Genomic DNA, 15711 nt, shown 5'->3' with positions numbered 1-15711 from the left:
GGGGTCCCCTGGGCATGTTGGCTTAGTCAACTGGATGGTCTGGGGTCCCTGTGGGCACATCAGCTCAGTCACCAGGATGGTCTAGGGTCACTGTGGGCATGTCGGCTGTCACCAGGATGGTCTGGGGTCCCCTGGGCATGTTGGCTTAGTCAACTGGACGGTCTGGGGTCCCCATGGGCACATCAGCTTAATCACCAGGATGGTCTGGGGTCTCCATGGGCACGTCAGCTTAGTCACCAGGGTGGTCTGGGGTCCCCTGGGCACATCAGCTTAGTCACCTGGATGGTCTGGGGTCCCATGGGCACATTGGCTCAGTCACAGGATGGCCTGGGTTCCCCTGGGCATGTTGGCTTAGTCACCAGGAAGGTCTGGGGTCCCCATAGGCACATCGGCTTAGTCACCAGGGTGGTCTGGAGTCTTCCTGGGCACATCAGCTTAGTCACCTGGATGGTCTGGGGTGCCCTGGGCATGTCGGCTTAGTCACCAGGAAGGTCTGGGGTCCCTGTGGGCACATCGGCTTAATCACCAGGATGGTCTGGGGTCTCCTGGGTGTGTCGGCTTAGTCACCAGGACATCTTTTGAATTCAGCAGCAAAGGGGCACATCCCGTGCCATAAAACCCAGCACGAGGTGCCAGGAGCCCTGTCCAAGGTCCATGTCCATGACCTCATCTGTGACATCCCGTTAGGTTCTGGAATTGCTCACAGCAGCTGAAATATCACACAGGTACCTGCTCTGCCAGGCTTCAGGCTGCCCAAGCCACCCCTGTGGCTGAGGCCACTCCTTCACCAAATCCCCCCCAACACTGCCCTTCCTGCTCTCAGTAGGGTCCTCAGGTCACATCAGGCCCCCTGTACGCTGGGGCCTGCCGGGGGAAGGGGGCTCCCTACTCATCCTCATCAGGCACTAGGCAGCGCCACACTGCCTGACAGATACGTGGCTCCAGCACGTGAACAAGACTCCCCCACAGCGGCCATGTGTCCTCCTGCCCTGGCATCTGAGGACGGAAGGGAAGTCCACACACACTGCACCAGACACTGGCTCCAGAGGACCACTGCAGAGACAGAGGCAGGGACGGGGCAAGGGGAGGCCTGGCCGGGGCTGCACAGTGGACACCTTGGGTCAGGGATGCTCAGCCTGGACTTTGGATGAGGGGTTGGGTAGCTTGCTGCTCCCAGGTACATGTGGGTTGTCGCTCCCCCTCTTCGTGGAGGAACGACACAGGACCCTGCGCTGTTCTTTCGTCTGCTCGGCCCTCCCCGGGTTTGCTGCTGGTTCTTCCCGGGTTGGCTACTATCCCTTCCACCTCCGTGGAAGGGCAGTTCCCCCTAGCCACATTCCCCACTTCCGCAGGGGAGCGGCACACCGCCGGCCGGCTCTCTCGGGGGCTGCACGGGTTCCCTTAGATGTTCCCCATAGATGTTCCTGGTGCATGCCGTCTCTCTCCTCCTTTATAGTCTTCCTCCGCCAATCCCAACTCGGCTGCCCACACGCCGAGTACGCTGCTCTCCAATCAGGAGCAAGTCCTACAGTTTATTGGTTGAACTGGAGGCAGCTGTGCGGAAGCTGTTTACTTCTCTCCCAGCGCCACATTGTGGGAGAGCAGATGCATAGAATAAGTCTTAATTCCAGTAACAGTCTAGTCCGGATTGCTCCCCACAGTGGGTCAGCGCCCTGGGGCCTCCCCTCACTCAAGCTGGGCAGCTTAACCAAGCACACAGCACAGGGCTTCCCTTGGCAGCCCTGGATCACTCGGGGGTGATGAGCAGGCCCGGGGCAGGGTACATGCTCACAGGCCCATGGCCCACGGCCAGGTCTTCCATGGGATGCCTCCTGGCTGTTCATGACAGGGTCTTGAGAGGACTCGGTGGTGGGCTCTGCTCCCCTGAGGACAGTAGGGAGGGGACTGACCGGAAGGAAGAAGGCCCCAAGGACAGGCCCTGCCCTGTGTCACAGATGACCCCTCCCCCGACAGCAATGTGCCCGGCTCCTCCAGCCTCAGTCCAGGATGGTCTTGAAGGCTGCAGTCAGGGCCGGGTCAGCTGCAGCCTCCAGGGCCTCCCGGTGGATGTCGCCCAGGCCCAGCACAGAGGCACCCAGCAGGCCAGGACGCTGTGCCCGCTCGTAATTGAGCATGTTGAACAGTGTCCTGATGTGCGAGGTCCAGGGCTGGGCCTGGGGCACACAGGATGCAGCCTCAGGGGGGCTGTAGAGGGCGGGCAGCTACAAGCCCACCCAGCTTCCCAGGGTCCTGGGAGAGCCCAATGCAGAGCCGGCCTTCAGCCCACTGGCCGGGCTCCTCAGGGTTCCTGTCACTGCACCTCAAGAACCCTCACCCAGCAACACATGTGACCCTCAGGGATGCTAGCCATCCATCCAGCTCCAGCTGAGCAGCTGCCTGGGGCTGGGGTCCGCAGCACCCCCCCACAGAGGCCAGGTCCTTGGAGTGACTGCAGCAATGTTAACTGATGACAAAATCACCCCACCGTGGCAGAGGCACCAGCAGTCATGGGGGCAAAGCCACAGAAAGAGCCACAGGGGGCGGGGGAGCCACGGGACGAGTCCTGTGGTCCTCAGGAGGCAGCAACAGCTGTTCTTCCTTCCCCTCCACGTGGTGCCACGGCAGGATTCCGAGGGCCCTGGCCAGTGCCCCCTGTGGGCTCCCAGGCCCAGCTGGGCACCTCCCCCAGCTCCTCGTCCACTCACAGCAGGACCTGTCTTTGAGCACACAGGCACAAGCCTGTGAGCTTTTGTGTGGGGCAAGATGGAGGCCAGGTCACCTTCTCCCTGCAGAATGTTCTGGCTCCCTCCACAGAGTCTGGGTTCACAATGGGCCGCAGCACACTGGGCTTGGGGATGAAGCACAGTCTGGCCATGGGCAGGGCCAACCTGGCCTGTTGCTAGACCTCTGCATCCAACAGCGCCCGCAGCTGTACCTGCTCCAGGTGCTGCCTGCAACACACCTGGGGCTGGGGTCAGGGCTGGGGTCAGAGGGGGTCAGGGCCGTGGGCAGGGCCGACCTGGCTGCTGCTGGACCTCTGCATCAGACAGCTCCTGCAGCCGCACCCGCTCCAGGTACTGCCTGCAACATGCCCCGGGGCTGGGGTCAGGGAACCTTGGTCCCCGTGGACACAGCACACTCTGTGGGGTGGGGCGAGGGCTACAGATGCCCTCGCCCACCACAGACACCTCCCAGGAACCCCCACATGGGGGCCCGAGGCTCCCATCCCACACCTGGCATGACTCGGCGTAATCAGTCCTGATCCCTCAGTCTGACTCAGCAGAACCAGGAGCCAGCATCTCCACCACTCAGGCCCCATCCCCTGATGCCACCCCCATCAAGGTCATCCAGAGGGGATGCCTGTACCCCCAGGTGTCCCTGCAGGAGGGGTCTCTGCGACTCACGACCCAAGTCCCTCAGAAGGGCCCTGAGGGGACTGAGCCCAAGCATGAGCATACAGGGCACGGGCCAGCACAGGGTCTCTGCAGGCCAGCACAGGGCTACCATGGGCCAGCACAGGGCCTCCCCTCCATGGGCCAGCACGAGGCCTCCACTCCGTGGGCCAGCACAGGGCCTCGCAGCCTGTGGGGAGCCGGGACACGGATGCCACATGCGGTACCTGATGCCCACGCTTTGCAGCCTGCTCCAGACGCTCCTGCGGTAGAAGAGGAGCTGGTTCTTCTGGAAAGTGGTCTCCATGATGTAGAAGAAGGACCTGAGCAGCCCCACCACATAGATGTCCAGCAGCCAGAACAGGAACCTAGCCAGGATCCCCTCCCTCAGTCTGTGCTCCGTGGCTGGGACGTGGCCATGCCCTGGAACGAGGCAGACCCCGAACGTGCACCCTCACGAGGCAGCCACGGTGGGAGTGCAGGGCATGAGGGGCCCTGCGGTCCTGAGCTGGCTGCCCTGGCTTTGGTGAACATGTCGCTGCACGTGTACTGGCCCCTGGCATCCCATCGCACATGCGGCTCACAGGCAACGCTCGGGTTGGCACGCAGAGCAGACAACATGGAAAGGGCTCCCAGGTGCGGCGTCAAACTTACAGCCTCCGGGTGGAAGACCAGGGGCTGGCGGGACACACAGCATGGTTACACGGCTGGACCCCTGGGGGCCCTGGCATCAGACCTCGCAGGCAACTCAGGGCCCACCAATAACCGGTTCAAGAGAAACTGGGGAGGGGCTGGGGCAGGGCAGACCCTGATCATAGGGATGGCAGCTGGGCGAGCAGGGACAGTGGCCAGAGTCCAGGTCCCTGCTCAGGGGAGCCAACGGCACTGGGCCGGGTTGAATGCCCTCAGCCACCCACAGGTGGCTTACAAGGACCCAAAGGCAGAAGACGGCAAAGCCCGAGGAACAGGGACACCAGGAAGGCAGCGGCAATGGCGCCGGGGACCTGGAGGCTACTCCTGGCTCCTGGCTTTGGGGACCGCTGCAGGCGTTTCAGTGGTGAGCCAGAGGATGGGCGCTGTCTCACCGTCTCTCTCTGCCTTTCAAAGAAATGATGAGTAGCACACTCAGGCCAGCCTCTCCCTAAACGCCGTCCAGCGGGCTGGAAGTAATGGAAACCTCACCCGTGTGTGTGGCTGAGCTGCAGCTAAGCCAAGGAACCCGGCAGAGTAAAAACCCAGGAGCAAACGGCACCGCGGTTTCACACCCAGCCGAGGATGGCGCTGTGGAGCCGTCAGCTGAGCCGAGAGGTGGCAGGGTGCAGGAGATGGCCCCCGGGGCCGAGGCTCTTGTAGCAGCCAAGGGTCCCACCACGCGCCTGCGCGGAGACTGAGAACTCACCACCCCACGTCACCCCTGCAGTCGACCATGCTGAGCGGGCAGAGCTGACCCTCGGGAGCCCAGCGCAGGAGCCGTAGGATACCACCCAGGCCTCATGGTTCAACTGTGCCCCTGTGCAGGCTCCGCCACATCAGAAGTCACCACAGAGGGACCGGTGCTGTGGAGTTGCAGGTTAAGGACCGCGTGCAACGCCGGCATTCATGGGAGAGCCGAGCGCAAGTCCTGGCTGCTCCACCTCCCTGCTAATGTTCCTGGGAAAGCAGTGGAAGATGGCCCCAGTGCTTGGGTCCCTGCACCCAGGTGGGAGGCCTGGAGGAAGCTCCTGGCTTCAGCCTGGCTCAGCCCGGGCAGTTGTAGCCATCTGGGGAGTGAACCAGCAAATGAAAGCTCTCTCTTTTCCTCTCTTTCAAAATAAATCAAATCTTTTAAAAAGTAACTGATATCAAAATAACTGCATATTACTACATAAGGTGCAGCCAAAGCAGTACTTAGAGGCTAATGCATAGCCACACATCCACCATCAGAAGTTATAGAATGACAGGAAAGCCTGAAAAAGGCATTAGGAAGAAGATAAACAGAAATCACTGAAATTCAAAACAAAGGCTTGAGAGAGGACCCCATGGGGACAACAGAACTCAGTCACTCTGAAGGTCAAAGGGCAATGGGGGAGGGGTGACAGGAGGCTGAGCCAGACACAGAGCCACACACAAGAACACAGGGCCAGCCCTCAGGGAGGGGAGGAATTGGCAGGCAGCACACAGCGGCCTGGGTGAGGCCATTGGGCTGACGCCGCAGGCAGAGCAAGGGAGACAGGGTCCTCGCAGCTGCAGCAAGAGGGACCAGAAACAGCCCAGCACCAGCAGCACCACCTCTCCCGTGCACAGCCCACACTGGGAAAGCCGGCTCATCCTGCCCCGTGCAGCAGGCGGCCAGCTGGCCTGGCAGGAGGCAGATCCCCAACCCCAGCATCTCTGCTCCCTCCGCGAAGGCGGTAGAGTGGCCACTGCCTGAGCACACAATGTCTGGGTGGGTGCACAGAGCAGTGCTGGGGGTGCCTGGGGCCGATGTCACACCTCCCGCTGTGGGGGCATTTCCACGACACAAGGACAGAGCAGTCACTGCATATCTCCATCACTGGCCCGGTTTCTTGGGGAGCCTGGCAGGGCATCCACCCCCACAAGCCCTCCCCATCGGGCCCTAGGGAGGCAGCCATCTGACTCAAGCCCCACCTATCCAGGAGCAGTCTGGGAGGGGAGGGGGCCTGAGCTGGCGAGACACTGCCACAGTCCCCTGGAGCTCAAATGGGAAACATGATGGGGGCGCTGGCTCAGCCACCCAGGGAGCCAGGGCAGGAGCCCCATTCCCTCCTCCTGGGCAGCATTCACAGGAAGTCTAACCTTGCTCCTCTCCCCTGCCCAGCACATGACCCGACATCACATCCCCCACCCCACCCCATCAGCAGGGGACCTTCCAGTCCAGGGGGCGCGGGGCAGCCTTACCCACCACCCCCTCAGCTCCCGGCTTGGAGCTGGCCGACGCCCGCTCACCTGGGCTCTCGCACTGCCAGGTGCAGTCCTGCACCCTCACCTACCAGGTCAGCTCCCGCAGGGAGAGTTTGGAGTGCTTCCGCAGCGAGATGAACCTCTTTGTATTCCTCGGGAGGGAAGCTTGTTGTGCCTGGAGACAGGCCCGCAGGAACTCGTGCACCTGCCACGGGCTGCTGTGCTGCTGCAGGAGCCGCACCAGGTGCCAGGCGCCGGGAGCCCGTGTCCTCCTGGGGGTCAGCAGCCGGCCTTGGGGACTGCACCTGCGTGGCCGGCCCCCGCAGCGGGCAGTGCGTCCAGAGGAGCGAGCCGTAGGGGCACCGCGTGTGTCTCGCAAGCAGCTTCCGGAACAGGGGCCGCGGCCTGCGGCTACCCCTGGGCCTCGGCGTCCAGCCCAAGAAGATGGCCTCCAGCAGCCTCCGGGCGCCCGCCAGGCTGGGCCGCAGGGAGCTCAGTGGGAAAGATGCGCGCAGCCGCTCGCCGTCGCCCAGGTAGGAGAGGAAGCGCTTGGTCTCCGCGTACACTTGAGCCTTCAGACGCGGTGACCGCCGGGCGGCGGAGTGGCCGGGCTCCCGCTTAGTCCACTCCCGCAGAAGCCCTGGAGCGCGTGGTCTTGGAACACTCCGCAGGTGTCACCGGGCAGGCCCGGGACACACCCACGCCTCGAACTGCAGGCGGGCGAGCCCAGGGGCGCCCAGGCCTCGCCACCGCTGCTGTTCCGAACCCATCGCGTGGCTGCAGGGCCCGCCTGGGTCCCACAAGCGCATGGTGCAGGAGGGCTGGGCCTGGGCGACGGGCGCAGAGCTCGTACAGAGGTGGCCCACACACCTGGTAGGCGCAGCTCGGGGCCACCAGCAGGTAGAGAGCGCAGAGAGCCAGCAGGTGCATGAGCATGTTGCCCAGGCGGCGCAGCAGCAGCCCCCACGCGCCGCTGTCGCGCAGCGTCTCAGTCACCGTGTTGGGCAGGTAGCTGCTCCTGCAGGTGGTGAAGGCCCAGGGCAGGCCTCCGCGGGCGCTGTCCAGCAGCACGAAGCTGAAGGCTAAGTCTCGGCCTGCAGCGCCAGAATCCCATATAGGCATTAGTTCATGTACCAGCTGCTCCACTTCAGATCCAGGCCCCTGTTAATGGCCTGGGAAAACAGTGGAGGATGGCCGAATACTTGGGCCCCTGCACCTGCGTGGGAGACCTGGAAGAAGTTCCTGACTGCTGGTTTTGGATTGGCCCAGTTCTGGCCATTGTGGCCAACTGGAGAGTGAGCCAGCAAATGGAAGACCTAGTCTCAATAATTCTACCTCTCAAATAAATAAGTAAACTTAAAAAAAATTAAAAATAGAACAGAGATGGCCACAACAGAATGTTCTAGGCTAGGCCAAAGCCAGGCACTCCATCCAGGTCTCCCACATGTGTGGCATAGGTCCAACACTTTGGCCATTTTCCAAACTAGGACCAGAATTATAGAGGGGACATAAATCAGCACTCCAATATGGGATGTCGGCACTGCAAGTAGTAGCTTAACCACTGTGCCTCAAAGCCAGCCCCAAAACGATTCCATTTGAAATCAAATGTACAACATCATACAGATCTAGTTGAAATTTAGACAATTCTTGTACAAAGTAACTACCCTGGACTTAACACAAATTTATCAGCCTGGAAGTAATGAGGAACAGTTGCCTCAGATTTTGCCCCCTCACCTTTCTGTTCGTATATCTAGACCACCCTGTAACAGCCCTCCTCCCAAAGATGTCCGTATCTCCTGAACCTGTGAATGTGTTAGCTTATGTGGCAAAACAGACTGCAAGTGCGATTGTGTCTAAGTTCTTAGGGTAAGAAAATTAACCCAGATAAAGTAGGTGAGACCATTCTCAGTACACGAAGTCTTTACAAGTGAAGAAGCTTTGCTAGCTGTGGTCAGAGGAACAGTGGACTGCAGAAGGACAATGAGATGGTGGAAAAAGCCTCTAGTCAAGGAATGCAGGCATCTTCCAGCAACTCCCAAAAGCAAGCAGATTCTCCCATGGAATCTGTGAAGAACTGTGGCCAGCAAAAGGAAACTCAGGCAGCGAGGACTGCCTTGAGCACTAATAATGAGCATTTGGTGCCAGGAGTGCTCCCCAGACACTACCATAACTGAAAACGCCCTCCCAGACTTTCAATGTCCCTGAGGTAGTGCAACCCCGTCCTAGCTGAGAATCACTGCATTCATGAAGAGCGACTTGTCAGAAACATTGAGAATGAATAATCAGATTCTAAGACTGAAATTCAAATATTCTGATTGATGTTAATAATTACTTTTTTTTTTTTTTGACAGGCAGAGTGGACAGTGAGAGAGAGACAGAGAGAAAGGTCTTCCTTTTGCCATTGGTTCACCCTCCAATGGCCGCCGCGGCCGGCGCTCTGCGGCCGGCGCACCGCGCTGATCCGATGGCAGGAGCCAGGAGCCAGGTGCTTATCCTGGTCTCCCATGGGGTGCAGGGCCCAAGCACTTGGGCCATCCTCCACTGCACTCCCTGGCCACAGCAGAGGGCTGGCCTGGAAGAGGAGCAACCGGGACAGAATCCGGCGCCCCGACCGGGACTAGAACCCAGTGTGCCGGCGCTGCAAGGCAGAGGATTAGCCTAGTGAGCCACGGCGCTGGCCAATAATTACTTTTAATGTACTCATAGGCCTTATTTTCTATTATAAATAAAATATTCAAAATTAACACACATCATATTATTTATGTACTTCAATGAAATACATGCAGCAAGCAATTTTATTCCTAACTTTCTGATCAATTTCCTTACCAGGTCAGCCATTCATAACCCATCACTAGAATGGAATCTACACTTATCTTAGCCAAAAGCCTGAGAAGCAATTAGAATGGAATCTAATGGAAGCCAAAGGGAGATATATTTTTTGACTCTAAAAGAATATATGGCACCGCAGGTAAAGCTACCATTTGGGACACCTGGTCTGTCATATATATTCCTTCTATACCTAATGTGGGGAGGGTTTTTATAATTAAGAGGTTTTAAATTTTTTAAGGTTTATTTTTTATTTATTTGAAAATCAGAGTTAGAGAGAGAGAGGGAGAGACAGAGAGAGACAGAGGGGGGGTCCTCCATCTGCTGGTTCACTCCCCAAATGGCTGCAACACCTGGCGCTAGGCCAGGCTAAAGCCAGGAGCCAGGAGTTTCATCCAGGTCTCCCAGGTCAGTGCAGAGGTCCAAGCAAAATTGGGCCATTTTGGAATGCTGGCTCAAAGTTCTAGCTGCTCTGCTTCTGATATAGGTTTGTGCTGATGCACCTTTAGAGGCAGATGTTGCCTCAAATGTCTGTGACCTGACCCTGACACCCACTGCCAAAACCCAGATGGAATTCCAGGCTTCTATCTCTGGCCTGGCCCAGCAGAAGCAGTTACAGTCATTCGTGGACTGAAGAAGTAGTTGGAAAATCTGTCATTCTGCCTTTCAACCATATTAAAATAAACATTTTTTTTAAAAAAAGAACCACACTCATTTAAAACTATTTAAAAATAAATTCAGTATGATGAACTTCACTCTCAACAGTATAATTTTGGTATTGTGCTAAATTATAATTTCATATATGAAATACGAACCAGAAGATTTTACTGTAGGGGCTGGCACTGTAGTGTGGTGGGTTAAACTGCCACCTGAGAAACCAGCATCCTATATGGGCACCAGTTCAATTCCAGGCAGCTCTGCTTCTGATCCAGCTTCCTGCTAATTCACCTGGGAAGGATGAGGAAGATGAATTTGGTCTGGCCCAACTCCTGCTATTGCGGCCATTTGGGGAGTGAACCAGTTGATGGAAGATCTCTCTCTCGCCTTCTCCTTCTGTAATTCTGCCTTTCAAATAAAATAAATAAATCTTTAAAAAAATAGATTTTGTTGTACTCACCTAAGGAGTTAAGAAGGAATAATACTTTGATATTTCAAAGATGAATAATTTTTTAAATATTAAGTGACATAATATATGTGAGGGCTTCAAAAATTTCTTCAAAAAATGCAAATTGAAAGGGAGGGTAGAGGAGGGAAGTATCACTATGTCCTTAAATCTGTATATATGAAATATATGAAATTTGTATAACTTAAATAAAATTTTTTTTAAAAAATGCATATTTTCCACAAATTTATTGATGGAAATTTAACTTCTGTTAATGTATCTGTATCATCTTATTTTTATGGTCTTGCAAATAATGAGACTTTAGGGAATTTTAAAGAGCTTAGAGGGAAAAGGAGAGTCGGTCAGTATCAGCACTTCAAAACTCTGCCAAAGAAGGATTCCATGAACAAACAATAATTTGGGGCTTGGTTGTCACTTTTCCTTGGTCATTCTGGTTATCTGAAGGCTTTATTTCATTATTTGCATTTGTGACTCTAATACTATACCAATGAAAGTACAGGAACAAAACTGCATGAGACAGGATCAGGGCATCAGGTTGAGGCAGGAGACAGCTGCAGCTTAATTAGGGAAGCAGAGAGAGGAAAATTTTGAGAGCTTCAAAAGGTAAAAACAACTTATTTTTCTACTTGCTTCACATAGGATAAGTTACTCAAAGTTACCTATGTAGGGTTAATTTTGGGAAACATCTGTACATCTGACATTTCCCAAGGATCAACAGATGTCACAAAACTGCTAATTAAGTTAAATCCTGAGGAACATCTCTTCAGACAAAAAAGGTTATACAAAGATCCATATGTATCACAAAGATCAAAACAGAAAAGCCCATCAACTAAAACAAACAAAAATAGATGACTGAGATCTGTGGGGAGCAACTGAGACTAGACTAAGTTACTGGAATTAAGACTTATTCTATGCATCTGCTCTCCCACAATATGGTGCTGGGAGAGGAGTAAACAGCTTCTGCGCAGCTGCCTCCAGTTTGACCAATAAACTGCAGGAGCTGATCCTGCTCCTGATTGGAGGAGAGCAGCATGCTCAGCATGTGGGTAGCAGAGTTGGGATTGGTGGAAGAGGACTATAAAGGAGGAGAGAGACAACATGCACCAGGAACATCTGAAGGAACATCTGAAGGAACACCTGAGGAACATCTGAGCAACATCTGAGCAGCCCCCGAGAGAGCCGGCCAGTGGTGTGCCGCTCCTCCGCAGAAGCGGGGAAAGCGGCAGGGGGTGCCGCCCCTCCACGGAGGTGGAGGGGCCGGCAGCTAACCCGGGATGGCGTCGTTCCTCCACGAATGAGGGAGCGACAAGATCCACCTTGGTACTGTAAAGAGAAAAAGCTATGGCCACAATCTTCCATGAGAACTTCTAGAAAAGAGAAATCAGCTCCATGACAGCATCAGCCCACCTTCAAGACTCCTTACCTAACAATCAGCCTTTTAGAAACCTCTGCCCCAACACCCTCTAGGATCCTTGAATTCTTTCAAAATAAGTAAATCTTAAAAAAAAAAAAAAAGTTCTTCCTGGCTTACTCTTCTCCCAATCTACATAAATGGCAACATGTCAGTTAAATTTGCAGAAGTGGCTGCTTAAAGGCATGTCTTTAGCCAGTGCTACTTGTCCCTTTACCCTTATTCAAGAACCCGCAGTGCTTATTGCCAGGAATATTTTCCTCTTTATTTACCTGTTTATATAAAGGCCTCTCACAGGTTGGAGAGAGAATGTCTCTCTCTGGTTCAGTTGGACAAGCCTCAAAAGATTCTGGAACAAGGAAAACACTAAAAAGATTCATAAAAATCAATAAATTAAAAAATAATTAATAAAGTAATATTGTAAGAGGCTCATCCAAAATACAAAAGGTGAGGCCAGCATTGTGGCATAGTGGGTAAAACTGCCAACTGCAGCACTGGCATCCCATATGGGTGCCGGTTCAAATCCTGGCTGCTCTACATCTGATCAAGCTCCCTGCATAATGCCCCAAATACTTGGGCCCGTGCACCCACATGGGAGATGTGGAAGAAGCTCCTGGCTCCTGGCTTTGGACTGACCCAGCCCAACCACTGTGGCCATTTGGGAAGTGAGTCAGCCAAAGAAAGATCTCTGTCTCCCACCCCACCAACTATACCCCATAACTTCACCTTTCAAATAAATAAAATCTTTAAAAGGAAAAAAAAATGGTTTCTTCATGAGTTCCTTCCCTTGCCCTGCCAGCAAAAAGAAACCAATTTCTTCAACTTTGTTATATATCACCAACCACATGCAAATTGTTTTTTGAGAGGACAATTGCTGCTTCTTTCAAAAATATCTCCTAGGACAGATGTGTCCAAGTGTAACAATGCAAAGATACGCTATCACTGATCACAAGACCAGATCACCTGAGAATCTTCCAGTGCACAGAAGAAACATACAAGGCCATTCCTGAAAGCCCAAGACTCCTCCTGAATTTCCCCCAGCTGCTGTTCTGTGCCTATGGCAAAGCCCTCCCTGAGCAACAAGGAAACAGGTGGTTTGGAGCAAGAGCCCTTACCTCCTATGTTGGCCACCCAAGTGAACTCCTCTTTGTAAAAACTGGTGTCTTGGCCTTGGCCTTGTCCTCTCATTTCAGTGGTAGAGTCTGAAGAAGACACACAGAAGTAACACCTCACAAAGAGAAGGAAAAGAACAGGTCATTAGCCTGGATACCAGGTTTCTGAAAGAGAGAGTATCTTTGGTATCTGTCACTTCTTCACATCCTTCAATGACACCTTTGTCCATGTCACTGTTTGTCAAGGAAACCATCTGCCCAGTGACAGGTGGGACAAAGGTGAAGGCTGACCTAGACAAATCCTCACCATATACTTCCATGTTGGCTGGCCAAACGTGGCCCAGAGGTGCAACCAGTCAGGTATCACTACCCTACACATCAAACTCTGGGCTACAGAGGAACAGAACCAAGACCCCTGGACCTAGGGCCCAGTCAGCCCACTTGGGTATGATTGAGGATGTCACCCAGATGCTCACACAGCACCCACAGGAAAGGTGACAGTTGTGGTTGCTGACTCACCAGATGGCTTTCTGTTAATAAACTGCCATGATGGGAGCTAAAAACAAACTGGTGTCACCAACTATGCCTTATTAAGAGCACCAGTGAGAGATGCCCTTCATTCAGTCCAACATGGACTCTGACATTGACAGCTTTAAGACAAGTGACTTTTTTTGTTTTTGGACAGGCAGAGTGGACAGTGAGAGAGAGAGACAGAGAGAAAGATCTTCCTTTGCCATTGGTTCACCCTCTAATGGCCACTGTGGCTGGCGCACTGTGGCTGGCGCACTGCGCTGATCCAAAGGCAGGAGCCAGGTGCTTATCCTGGTCTCCCATGGGGTGCAGGGCCCAAGGACTTGGGCCATCCTCCACTGCACTCCAGGGCCATAGCAGAGAGCTGGCCTGGCAGAGGGGCAACCGGGACAGAATCTGGCACCCTGACCGGGACTAGAACCCGGTGTGCTGGCGCCACAAGGTGGAGGATTAGCCTATTGAGCCACGGCTCTGGCCAAGACCAGTGACCTTTAAAAATAATTTTCTCCTAAATAATGTAAGTTATGATTCAGTTTAAGAGTTTTAGACCTTTAGACTACCTAGCCAAGGAACATCTTTAGAAGAGTTTTCCTGATGCTAATTTCTAACTTATTGAGATATTATGTGAGGATATTCACAGGTAACCTCTATTGATCTGAATTGCTGATTTTCACTTTTCAGATCCTAGGCCTTCTAAGATTCTTTTTTTTCAAAATGCCTAAATCTGATCAACTTAACCAAAATGTTTTATAAAAGAGAGAACTAATGCTATAAAAAGATTATACCAAAAATGTTGCTTTTGCATCTGGAAATACGAATAAAATGTAATAAGACAGAATAATGACACTGGAAAAAAATCTGAAATTTATATCTAACTTTACTACCATCAATTTTCAGTAATTATATCAATCACACATTATTAAACATTATTCTTTCTAAATCCTTGAAATCTTTTTAACATATCAAGAATTATAAACCACATACAAATATTTATGTAATAAGGACCCAAATTTATTATACTATGACTTTGATTTAAAATAGTCCCTTTCCAAATGTTTTATTTTTAATATATAATCCATTTTGGTATACATTTATATGTATATATATGTATATATAAAATATATATTGTATATATACATATACACACACACAAATGCCTGTGAACAGAACTTTTTTTAAAGATTTATTTTACTTGAAAGTCAGAGTTACACAGAGAGAAGGAGAGGCAGAGAGAGAGAGAGGTCCTCCACCCACTGGTTTACTCCCCAGTTGGCCACAACAGCTGGAGCTGAGCCGATCCGAAGCCAGGAGCCAGGGGTTTCCTCTGGGTCTCCCATGTGGGTGCAGGGGCCCAAGGATTTGGGCCATCTTATACCGCTTTCTCAGGCCATAGCTGGATCAGAAGTGGAGTAGCCAGGTCTTGAGCCAGTGCCCATATGAGATGCCGGCACCACAGGCGGTGGCCCCACCTGTTAGGCCACATCACCTATACTAACGTAGAACAACTATGCGTGACTAATTTCAAGACTTTACTTTTGGGCTGGCACTGTGGTACAGCAGGTTATGTTAGAGTTGAAAAAGCATCCGCCACCCCAAGAAAGACTCCAAGAGGCTTTCTCTCATGCAATTAGCAAAGGGTAAGGTTTATTGATGATCCAACATGTTGGGGTCCCTGAGCGTAAGAGAACAGGTGGCCCTGAGAAGTAGACGGTTGGGGTTTTTATACACGTTTAAACAAAGAAAATCAATCATTGCATAGATCAAACAGTTGGTGCAGAGTAAACAATTGATACAAGTTAAGTGATTTTACAATCAGTTGATTTATGAATACAGGGAGTACAGGATATCGAGTAAGGGCTTGATTAGACATCAGAGAACCACATGGCCTATACAGGGAGGATCAAAAAGCCTCCTATTGCCAAAAGGGAGGGCCACACAACAAGGTTACGGGAACTGCCTCGATGATACCTAGGAATGCAGCCGAATGGCGATAAGGGACATATGGTGGGGTCAGAGTTCCAGGAGCAAAGAGATTTCTTAGTGAAGGTTTGTTAATTTCTAAACAGTGACTCCTTCTATCTTACTTAGGTGAAACTAAGGTTACATCTACATTGGGGTAATTCACTGACTAACTAACTTTAAAGAGAATGGCTATACAGAGCAAGTCTAATGAGGTTGGGAAAGTTCACCAGAGGAGGGCAGGGGAAACGGGAGCAGCTTTTAAATTTTTAACCCTTCAGTTACATATCTGGCTGCCAGTTTAAATCCTAATTAGTTTTTTAAATATTTATTTATTTACTTGAGAGGCAGAGACACAGGCAGAGGCAGAGAGAGTGAGGTCTTCCATCTGCTGGTTCACTCCCCAAATGGCCGCAACATCTGGAGCTGTGCTGATCTGAAGCCAGGAGCCAGGAG

The 15711-nt window shown here is 52.6% G+C and overlaps 1 non-coding gene and 1 pseudogene across 10 annotated transcripts in view; both read right to left on the bottom strand.

Moving 5' to 3' along the window:
- The window catches only part of LOC127489541 (uncharacterized), a 511334-nt gene that overhangs the window by 480728 nt on the left and 14895 nt on the right, over positions 1 to 15711 (bottom strand). For 6 of the 10 annotated variants that reach the window (XR_016220026.1, XR_016220025.1, XR_016220027.1 and 3 more), the window contains 3 exons: positions 12769 to 12881; positions 11926 to 12019; positions 10455 to 11565 (listed from right to left, as the gene is read on the bottom strand). This is a non-coding gene — a transcript (uncharacterized LOC127489541). The other 4 variants (XR_016220024.1, XR_016220029.1, XR_016220028.1 and 1 more) reach the window with 3 other exon arrangements.
- LOC149122893 (telomerase reverse transcriptase pseudogene) lies at positions 6258 to 7768 on the bottom strand (annotated as a pseudogene).

The sequence above is a fragment of the Oryctolagus cuniculus genome, chromosome 13 (genome assembly GCF_051225735.1).
Source record: "Oryctolagus cuniculus isolate XC-2025 breed Fujian yellow rabbit chromosome 13, ASM5122573v1, whole genome shotgun sequence".
Classification (NCBI taxonomy): Eukaryota; Metazoa; Chordata; class Mammalia; order Lagomorpha; family Leporidae; genus Oryctolagus; species Oryctolagus cuniculus.
This window is presented reverse-complemented; position numbering and strand designations above follow the sequence as displayed.